The sequence below is a fragment of the Panicum hallii genome, chromosome 6 (genome assembly GCF_002211085.1).
Source record: "Panicum hallii strain FIL2 chromosome 6, PHallii_v3.1, whole genome shotgun sequence".
NCBI lineage: Eukaryota > Viridiplantae > Streptophyta > Magnoliopsida > Poales > Poaceae > Panicum > Panicum hallii.
The window spans coordinates 27,497,018-27,507,633 of NC_038047.1; the positions used below are offsets into that span (position 1 = coordinate 27,497,018).

The 10,616-nt window shown below is 44.9% G+C and overlaps 1 non-coding gene across 1 annotated transcript; it reads left to right on the plus strand.

Annotated features, from left to right (window-relative positions):
• Positions 1 to 1,202: 1,202 nt before the first annotated feature.
• Positions 1,203 to 1,309, plus strand: LOC112898634. Its single transcript, XR_003229896.1, has one exon. It is a non-coding gene; the product is annotated as a small nucleolar RNA R71 (small nucleolar RNA).
• The last annotated feature ends 9,307 nt before the right edge of the window (positions 1,310 to 10,616 follow it).

A 10,616-nucleotide genomic window follows, 5' to 3' on the forward strand; every position in this document is an offset into this window, starting at 1 on the left:
GATGGATCTTCCCTGCCCCGACATCGATCTTAGCCTTGGCGCCTCTTAGGAATGGTTGCCCAAGAATGAGTGATATTCCTAATTCACCCTCCATGTCGAGTACTATGAAGTCGGCAAGGATGAAGGAATCCTTAACTCACACTCGAAGGTTCTTTACTATCCCCTCGAGGTATCGAACCGTCGAGTCGGCAAGCTGCACGCACATACATGTTGGGGAAAGAGAAGGATAGCATAGGTTCTCGAATGTCACCTTGGGCATGATGTTGACACTTGCTCCAAGGTCGCAAAGGGCCTGCTCGATGTGACAGTCATAGATTGAACAACTGATCACGGGGTATCCCGGGTCTTCCATTCTTGGTGCTGCCAATCGTCCCTGCTGGTCCCTTCTTGGACGTGCAAGCCTCTCTGCATAGGTAGTAAAAGATGTATCCTGTGATAGCTTACCCCATTTGGTGGTTACTATGTTGACACTCTCCAAGGAAGCTTCAGGTTGCCCTGGAATTCTTCTGGTTTCAGTAGAGGGTACAACAGCAGCCAGCTGTGCTAGTTGAGTCTCAAGCATCTTGGTGAAGCTTAGCTGACTCTTGATAGCAGAGGAGATGCCATCCATCTTCGCTTGAATGGTCTCCAAGGTGTTTTCGTTGGCGGCCATCTTCTTTTGCAGTGATTCGTTGACTTTTGCTTGGCTGAGGACAAGATCCCTCAAGGAAGGTTGGTTAGGATTAATAGAATTTGAATTACCGTTACCTCCTTGGTAGTAGGGGCATGATTGATTCCATCCCTGACCTTCTTGTTGATGAAACCCATTGTTGTTGCTGTTCATGTACATGAGTTCTTCCTGGGTTTCGGGAAAATCGTTCCCCGAATGTCCGGTGTTACCACAGACCTCGCACATCATGCGAGCATCCAAGGCTTGAAGAGCTTGTATCAGAGCCTTGTCCTAGGGTCGTTCCTCGATCTTTTTGGGGAGGAGGTTGAGCTTGGTGGCGAGCATGTCCATCTCCTTCACGGTGTGCATGCCCCGCTGGCGTGGTTGGAGACATTCTTCGTTCCAACCATGGTTGGACACAATCTTCTCCATCAAAGTCTTGGCCCTGTCAATGGTTAGCAAGAAGAAAGCACCACCTATAGCAGCATCGATGTGGTCGCGAGCTATTGGAGTGAGCCCATTGTAGAGGTTCTGAAGAATGAGCCAATCATCCATCCCATGGTGAGGACACGCTAGAATGTTCTCCTGAAGCCTCTTCCATGCTTCAGATATAGACTCATTTGATGCCTGCTGGAAACTGGAGATTCTCCCTCGGGGAGCATTGGTCTTGCCCATCGGGAAGAATTTAGCGAGGAATGCCTTGGTGCATGTCAGGGGCGCATATCACAGACCCCCCAAAAGTATGTTCCACTACTACAATAAAGCTCTACGCAAGCGGTCCGGTTAGCCTCTACACAAGCGCTTTCAGGAACTGCTTGAGATGCTCCACTTGTGATGTAAAACAACATCTCAGGCGGTCGATCAAAAACCGCTTGAGATAGACACACATCACAGGCGGTTTTTTCCAAAAAAACCGCTTGTGATAGGCCAACATCACAGGCGGTTTTTACAAAACAAACCGCTTGTGATAGACCAACATCACAGGTGGTTTGGTCTAAACGGACCGCTTGTGAGAAACAAACACTGGGCTTGTGTTTCAGAGACATCACAGGCAGGTTGAAAGAAAAACCGCTTGTGGTACGAACATATCACAAGCTGTTTATAAGCCAATCCGCTTGTGATAGGAACATATCACAAGCGGTTTTGAGCCGAGCCGCTTGTGATAAATTCATATCACAGGCTGTTTATAAGCCAATCCGCTTGTGATAGGAACATATCACAAGCGGTTTTAAGCCCAGCCGCTTGTGATAAATACATATCACAAGCGGTTTGCAAGCCCAGACACTTGTGATCTAACACATCACAAGCGGTTTAATATGTCCAGATTCATATCCAAATTCAATTTGCATTCATAAATCATATCCAGATTCATACAGCAAATAGATATACAGATTCATACAAATCACAGATCACATTCACAGAACGACAACAATAGTATTATCACCAAACCATAATTTACAGCAGCTCAAGTTCAAGTCCATACATCAACATTGAAGAACAGCCCACACATGACATAAGCTAAACAAATTCAAGGTCTAAACACTGTGAGCTAGATTGTACAATTCTGGGAGATCAGACAACTTTCCCTTTTCATTGAAGAGTAGTCCATTTGGGGGAAGAACTTCACGGTGCAAAAAGGAAAGCAAGTCTCTTACAACCTTAGCCACGCCGACAGTAGCCATATCTCTTCCTTGCGATTCATCCTTGATGTTGGATTTAGAAACCTGGAATGAAAGCAAAAGGTGCTTTGTAATGGTAATGTCATGGGCTGCAATAAAAAAAAATTGAAACATAGACAATGATAGGGAACTTACATCCTCACGGTTGACACGACTCCATTCACATACATAATAACCGCACAGGACAGTACCAGGAGGTTGTTTCTGACTGGTTGAACATAATGATATTGACAAATTAGGCTTGTCCTCTGGATGCTCGCCGCCAAGATCTTTGTAATAAAAATGGTATGCGCTGCATATAAGAATACCATTGTGAGATTAAGAGAATACATTTGCTAAGTTGTAAGTACAAGTGTAAAATAGTCATACTTCTCTAAAATCCTCAAGAAGTCATTATATGCATCCTTTTCCATTCTCAGCGAGTCGAAGACCATGGCTGTACCACTCTTTGGAAAGATCTTGATACAAATGTAGTGGTCACTACATATACATATACGAAAACACATGTTAAGATCACGATTGCCATAATTTGTAGTTCAAAACCATGTGGAGAACTTACTTAAAGTGGTGCGGAGCTATTATTAACTCCTTGCCATGTTGTACATGATTGTACATGGCTCGCCCGATGTATGCTGCCATTAGCCTCATTTTTTTTCTTTGATTCTTTTTGACTGCTCTCTCAAATTCATCATCATCAAGGTCTTTGTATTCTTCTCCATGTCTCCGAACAACTTCTTTGTAGCGAGCTTGGGATATCATCAATGGATCAAGAAACCCTGTCTGAAGTTGTTTCTTCTTACCATCTATGTACTGCATCCTACATGTAAGAAGCAATAATTGTTAGAATCTGTGCTGTACAAAACTAACAGACATTAAAGTTTAGAGGTACTTACAAGCAAAAGAGGGTTAAGTAGTTGGTTTCCATCCTTTTTTGATGGTACAACGACCACAGATCGTCAAAGAATAAATGCCGCACAGCATCTACATTATCTTTGCTCCAAAATGCATCATCTGGCACAACATATGAGAAGCCCTCGAGTTTGTGTTTGTTGCTAGCCACCATGTACCACTCATGCATTGTAATCTCTGTAGCCGACAACTTAGAAAGTTGCACCGTTGTCAAGAACGGCCTCCCATTCACAAATTTAGGAGGAACATCCTCCTTCTTGTATATCGGGATATCGACTTTAAGACGTAATGAATCTCGAGTATGAATCATTCCATCTTCTTCCCATACCTCGAGCTTGTCTTTTAATTGGGACCGTGTGCGTACTCCACAAGATGCTGATTCTGCTTTTGACTGATCTGTCATAACTCTCTTCAACCTTTCCAAGTAGCGTGTCACAACTTCTGCCGGTTTCTTGACATTGTCAGTGGCTATTTGTTGATGAATTTTCTTTGAAGTACTTGGCCCTGCAACATTGGTGTCAACCTTTGCTTCCTTTCTAATGTCAGCATCAACATTCTGAGGAACAATTCTGTCCACATCCCCCTCCTCAACTGCCTTCTTCAGAGGTGATATGACTGTTTCACTAGTTTTGTGGGAGGCCGGTGCTATACTTTCCTGCACCATGGGGATTGAACTATCTTTCTGTTGCATGGGTGTTGAAGTTGGTGTTGGTGACTTATGACGCGATAGGGGGCTTGAGATCAGCTCATCACCCAACTTAATGTCGCGTCGATGCCAAAGGACCAACTTATTCACTGCTTGCTGCAAAGTCATGATCCCCTCAACTGGATAGTCTATCTCCCAATCTTCACAACCACTACCTGTGATCTCTAGAACTTGGACCACAGCATAGAATGGAGGAACAGGACTATCATTGCAGCAAAGCAGTCCTGGTTTTACCACACCAATAGCAGCCTGTTTTGTTTTTGTCCCAGATCGATTGATTGGAATATGAAGACGGCAAGGCGTGTCCTCAACAATGAAGTCTACAGGGAACTTGGTGCCCGATCCCAAGCTTTGCACAGATCCTACACTGCTAGGGACTAGAGGTGGACTCATGGGGCCTGGATGCTGTTCACTCGGTACACATCCTGTTTCCTTCATTCTCTTCATTGCTTTATTAATAGCCTTCTGTACCCTTTCATCAATAGCCTCTTCAAGGGTCCTTTTCGCCTTCTCATGTTTCCTGTATGACGCTGCATACTCTGGAAATGCCTCTCTCCAGGAAATCTTAGAAGAGATTCCCCGAGCCCATCCAGTGTGTTCAGGAGTGCCAAGTGCTGCAGTTAGTATGTCATTCTCCCTCCGAGGCTTAAACTCGCCCTTCTTTCTCTTTTCTGCATATTCTTGAACTTTTTCTGCAACTTCACCAACCAATTCTGGATGCAACAGTTTGCCCTCATTAGTCAAACCTGCATGAGCTAAGATCCAACGAAGAGCTCGCTCATCGATATCTTTTAATAATGGGTCCAAAGTGCCATTGGCCATAGCTTCCTCAATTATCCTGTTCCACTCCATTGCTTTAGGGAGATATCCGGTTGACCCGAGGCGATGGGGGTGTTTGTTCTTCTTTGCTCTCTGAGAATTAGTTTCGCTCAGCTCTTTGGCCTTCGGTTCGGTCTTCTGACGAACAAATTCCTCCCACTGAGCTTGTGTGATTTTCCCCATTTTCTTCGGTGGAGGAACCCTGTTCTTCTTAACAAAATCCCTATTCATCTCAACCTTCCACCCACGAAACCTCCTGGCCATAGCAGAGAGCATCGACTTCCTTACTGCATCCTCCGTGCCTTTCGGGACCCTGAATGACTCTGACATCTTAGCCCATAGCCTATTGCGGGTGTCCTCATCCAAATCCTTCCACTTCTTAAGTGTGATTGGCACTATATCTCTGACAATAGCCCCATAGGCATTTTGGAACTTTGTAACCACATCAAGTGGTTCTTCAGGAAACCCCTCTGCATTGAGCTTTGTTATGTACATGACTGCACCGGCCTTCAGCTGATTGGGACCTCGTGGCCCTCGTTTCCGCTTCTGTGAAACAGATGATTCAGCCACCGGAGCTTCCTCTGTGTTTCCTGTAGAGCATGCCTCCTCTTTCTTCTCTTCATTTGAGACCTATATATTCAAACAATTGATGGCCTTTAATATATGGACATATTTTAGATGCTACATAATTTAAGTTATCAGGCTGATTTCTATTTACCTCCTCTTCGTTGGGAATATAGTCAGCATCAAGCTCATCTGAAGTTTTTCTCTGTCTCGGCGGTATGGGTGTTGAAGGATTGTCATCACTAGAACTATCCTCCTCCCCGCTGCCTTCACTGGAACTGCTTGATGTCTGCCAATGGAGTCTGGTCGCGTCTTCATTAGATTTGTTACAGACACCGGTCAAGTCCATATCATCCATCCTAGTAACAAATATAAGTACTGCACATCAGTAGAAAAATTTAAGCTAATTCTATGTAACTGAAAAGGATGAATCAATGCAATTCAGATCAAGAATACATGCTATCTTAGAACATAAGAGGCAGTTCATGCTAACAAATAGAGGTTAACATAAGAGGCAGTTCATGTATTGTTATCATCTAGGAAGAACAACTGTATTCTGTAAAGGCCAGTGCACTAGAGCAGCATCTAGGAAGAACAATTGATGTACGTATATGTGAACTGTGAGGCAGAGAATCAACTACGAGAAGGCCAATAGGAACAGGTACAACCGTGGCTGCACTGGGCTCGGGGACGGCGGTGCTCCGCTCGCGGACGGCGGCCCTCCGCTCGGGGACGGCGGCACTCCGCTCGGGGACGGCGGCCCTCCGCTCGGGCACGGCGGCACTCCGCTCGGGGACGGCGGCCCTCCGCTAGGGCACGGCGGCACTCCGCTCGGGGATGGCGCCGCTCCGCTCGGGGACGGCGGCCCTCCGCTCGGGCACGGCGCCCCTCCGCTCGGGGACGGCGGGCCTCCGCTAGGGCACGGCGGCACTCCGCTCGGGGACGGCGGCACTCCGCTCGGGGACGGCGCCCCTCCGCTCGGGGACGGCGGGCCTTCGCTAGGGCACGGCGGCACTCCGCTCGGGGATGGCGGCGCTCCGCTCGGGGACGGCGGCGCTCCGCTCGGCTCGAGGATGGCGCGGCCCTCCGGCCGGCAAGGGGATGGCGGCGGGGATGGACACGGCTGGCGCGGTAGGCGGGCGATGAAAATTTTGTCTGGCGGCGCGCCTCCGGGAGGGAGATGAAAATTTTGTTTGGGGCGCGCCTGCGTGGGACACATAGGCATCCATCTGTTCACAAGCGCTTTTTCCTTGACGACCGCCTGTGATGTAGAACATCACAAGCGCTTCTTCCTTCACGACCGCTTGTGACGTGGAACATCACAAGCGCTTTTTCCTTCCCGACCGCTTGTGAAACCACTTGCGATACGCTTTTCCTTCCCAACCGCTTTTTCCTTCCAGTCCGCTTGGGATAACTTTTTTCAATTTTGGTCTTATGAAATTTCGTTTCAGAATAATCTGTGTGTGAACGTTGGATAAATCTTTTGGTACAATTTTTACATATCATATAGTGCATGAGTGTCGCTGCATAGAATTTTCATGAATTTTTTAGTTCGGTAACTATTTAATTGTATTTAAATGAATTTCTACATGCTTCTTGAGAGTAATTCGAACTTGAACTAAGACTACAAACAATATGTCTCAAAAAAATTCCTAAAAAATATATATTATTTGATATGTTATAGTATTGACTAATTTCCGAAAATGATCCAAAATTTAATTGTTTATTTACTAAAAAAGGTACCTTTGCTCTGTGTGATGGCAACAAATAAATCTAATAATATGGATTTTTTGTTCAAAAAATCTATAACTTGACATGGCATCAAACTTTAGGTTATTGAACTCCTAGAAAAAAATCACTTTATTTAGACAAACTTGGAAACACACTTGTTTATAGGATCACAAGTAAGAGTCACATGCTTAATATAAAGTCAACTAAATCAATGATCCTATGAATAAGTGTGTTTCCAAAGTTGTCGAAATCAAGTGATTTTTTTTCTAGGAGTTCAGTAACCTAAATTATGATGCCATGTCAAGTTATATATTTTTTGGACAAAAAATCCATATTATTAGATTTATTTGTTGCCATCACACAGAGCAAAGGTACCTTTTTTAGTAAATAAACAATTAAATTTTGGATCATTTTCTGGAAATTAGTCAATACTATAACACATCAAACAATATATATTTTTCAGGAATTTTTTTGAGACATATTGTTTGTAGTCTTAGTTCAAGTTCGAATTACTCTCAAGAAGCATGTAGAAATTCATTTAAATACAATTAAATAGTTACTGAACTCAAAAATTCATGAAAATTCTATGCAGCGACACTCATGCACTATATGATATGTAGAAATTGTACTAAAAGATTTATCCAACGTTCACACACAGATTATTCTGAAACAAAATTTCATAAGACCAAATATTGAAAAAAGTTATCCCAAGCACACTGGAAGGAAAAAGCGGTTGGGAAGGAAAAGCGTATCGCAAGCGGTTTCACAAGCAGTCGGGAAGGAAAAAGCGCTTGTGATGTTCCACGTCACAAGCGGTCGTGAAGGAAGAAGCGCGTGTGATGTTCTACATCACAGGCGGTCGTCAACGAAAAAGCGCTTGTGAAGTTCTACATCACAAGCGGTTTCCGTGTATCTCAAGCGGATTTTGGTTTATATCCGCTTGTGCTGTGTGTGTACATTATGAACTGGTTGGAATCGAGTTGCAGAGGAACCCTTTTGAGTTTCTACTGTTGCCTAACAGCGCCGCCAAGGCTGCCGTTGGCGAGCTGCCGCCGCCGGCCCAGAGCGCCACGCCATATGTCCACGAGCTGCCGCCGTCCCAGAGCGTCGCGCCGTCCAGGAGCTGCCGCCGTCCCCGAGTGTCGCGCCGTCCACGGGCTGGCGCCGCGGGCCCCGAGCGTCGATTCGCGTCCACGAGCTGCCGCCGCCGGCCCAGAGCGCCACGCCGTACGTCCACGAGCTGCCGCCGTCCCAGAGCGTCGCGCCGTCCAGGAGCTGCCGCCGTCCCCGAGCGTCGCGCCGTGTACGAGCTGCTGTCCCCGAGCAGAGCGCCGCGCGTCCACGAGCTGATGAACCGACCCCAAGCCGCAAGGTATCCTCATCAAATTTGTCTGTTGCTTTAGTTTATGCACATTCGTTCATGATTTAGTGATCGAATTCAATTAATTAGGGGTTTTTGTAGTTCATGGCATAGAATTTTGAAGATTCAGACTTCTGTCATGTACCTATCGATATGATCTTGTTTCACTGTCATGTACCTATCGTCATATGGTCTTGAATTCAATTTACGTTAATCAATATAGGGATAGGCAATGGACCGAGGTTGGATGTACAATGTGCCAAGACCACATCCGTCGTACATTCGAAATGTCAGAAGCTTTATTGAAGCGGCCAACAAGCACGCGAATATGCGAAAAAGTAAGGAGATATTGTGCCCATGCATCGATTGTGATAATAAGGTAGCTTGGAGAGATATAGGAGCAATCCAATCACATCTGCTCAAAAGAGGGTTCAAAAACAATTACACGATATGGACAGAACATGGTGAGCTGGATCCGTGTGAAGTGCTTGGTAATGATGAAAGTGCTGTGGGAATGTTAGCTAAAAAGGATGGTAAAGTGGATTCTGTGGATGCCAATCAAGATTTTGTAGAATTTGATTGCGAAGACATGTTGCGCCATATGGATCCAGAAATGTTGAGTTCTATGGGATCACAGAAGAAAGATCTACCTAAATTGGAGGGTCTGGAAAGTGCCTCAAAAGAACCTTTATATGATGAATCAAAGGGCTGTGATAAAGAGTTTACTACACTGCGTACAGTTCTTGAACTTCTTAAGTTGAAGGCTAGCGCCGGATGGTCTGATACTAGCTTCACAGATCTTTTAAAATTTCTGTCCCAACTCCTACCAAAACCCAACAAACTACCAACCAGCACTTATAAAGCGAAGAAGCTTATATCTCCCGTAGCTCTGGGTGTGCAAAAAATTCATGCATGTCCGAACCATTGTATTCTGTATCGTGGCGAGTTTTGAGAACGCAACAAGATGCCCAGTTTGCAATGTCAGTCGATACAAGAAGAGCTACAATCAAGAGTGTTTGAACAAATTGCGAAGATAAATAGAAACAAGAAAGCTGCTATCGGACCTGAAATTGATGATGACACTTTTGATGACATGGATGGCAAAAGGAGGTCAAAGATCCCAGCTTTGGTGATGTGGTATCTTCCAGTAATTGATCGCTTGAAGTGTTTGTTCTCAAACCCTAGGGAGGCTGAGCTTATGCGCTGGCATGCTGAAAGTCGCAAGCAGAATAACAAACAGATTCGACACCCTGCTGATGCATCACAATGGAAAGCTTTTGATCATATGTATCCTGAGTTTGCCAAAGAAATCATAAATGTAAGATTTGCTTTGGGTACAGACGGAATGAATCCATTTGGTGAAAAAAGAAGTATACATAGCACCTGGCCCGTGACTCTAACGATGTACAACCTTCCGTCATGGTTGTGTCACAAAAGGAAGTACATTATGTTGACTATTCTTATTCAAGGTCCGGAAAGCAGCTGGTGTTGATATTGATGTGTTCCTAGAACCTCTTATGGAAGATATGGCGAAGCTCTGGAATGAAGGAGTTCGAATATGGGATGAGTATCGCCAGGAGTATTTCAACCTAAGAGCAATTATATTTGTTACCATCCATGATTCTCCCGGGGCGCCACACTTTCAGGGCAAAAGACCAAAGGAAAGAATGGTTGTGTAGTGTGCGTGGATGGAACTGCTTCCTTATACCTTAAATCATCCAAGAAGTTGGTGTTCATGGGACACAGATGGTTCTTGATGAAGGAGCATAAGTACCGAAAGATGAAAGAGGAATTTTAACAATGAACTGGAAAGTGAAGGTGCACCAAAGCCTTATAGCGGGAAACTCATTTTTGAAATTGTAAAAAAACATTCAGGTTGTATTCGGAAAGGGGAAAAAACAAAGGAAGAAAAGAGAAAGAGAACTGACCCTTCAACTGACACAACTTTCAAGAAGCAATCGATTTTTTTCAAGTACCTCCCATACTGGAAGGATATGGAAATTTGCCACAGCATTGATTTGATGCATGTAACAAAGAATATTTTTGATAGCATCATTGGAACCTTACTGGGCATGCCGAGTAAGACAAAGGATGGACTTAAGTCACGCCAGGACCTAGTAGATCTTCAAATCAGATCGGAACTTCATCCAGTGGATAGTGGCAAAGGGAAGCCTTACCTTCCCCCAGCTAGCTACAACT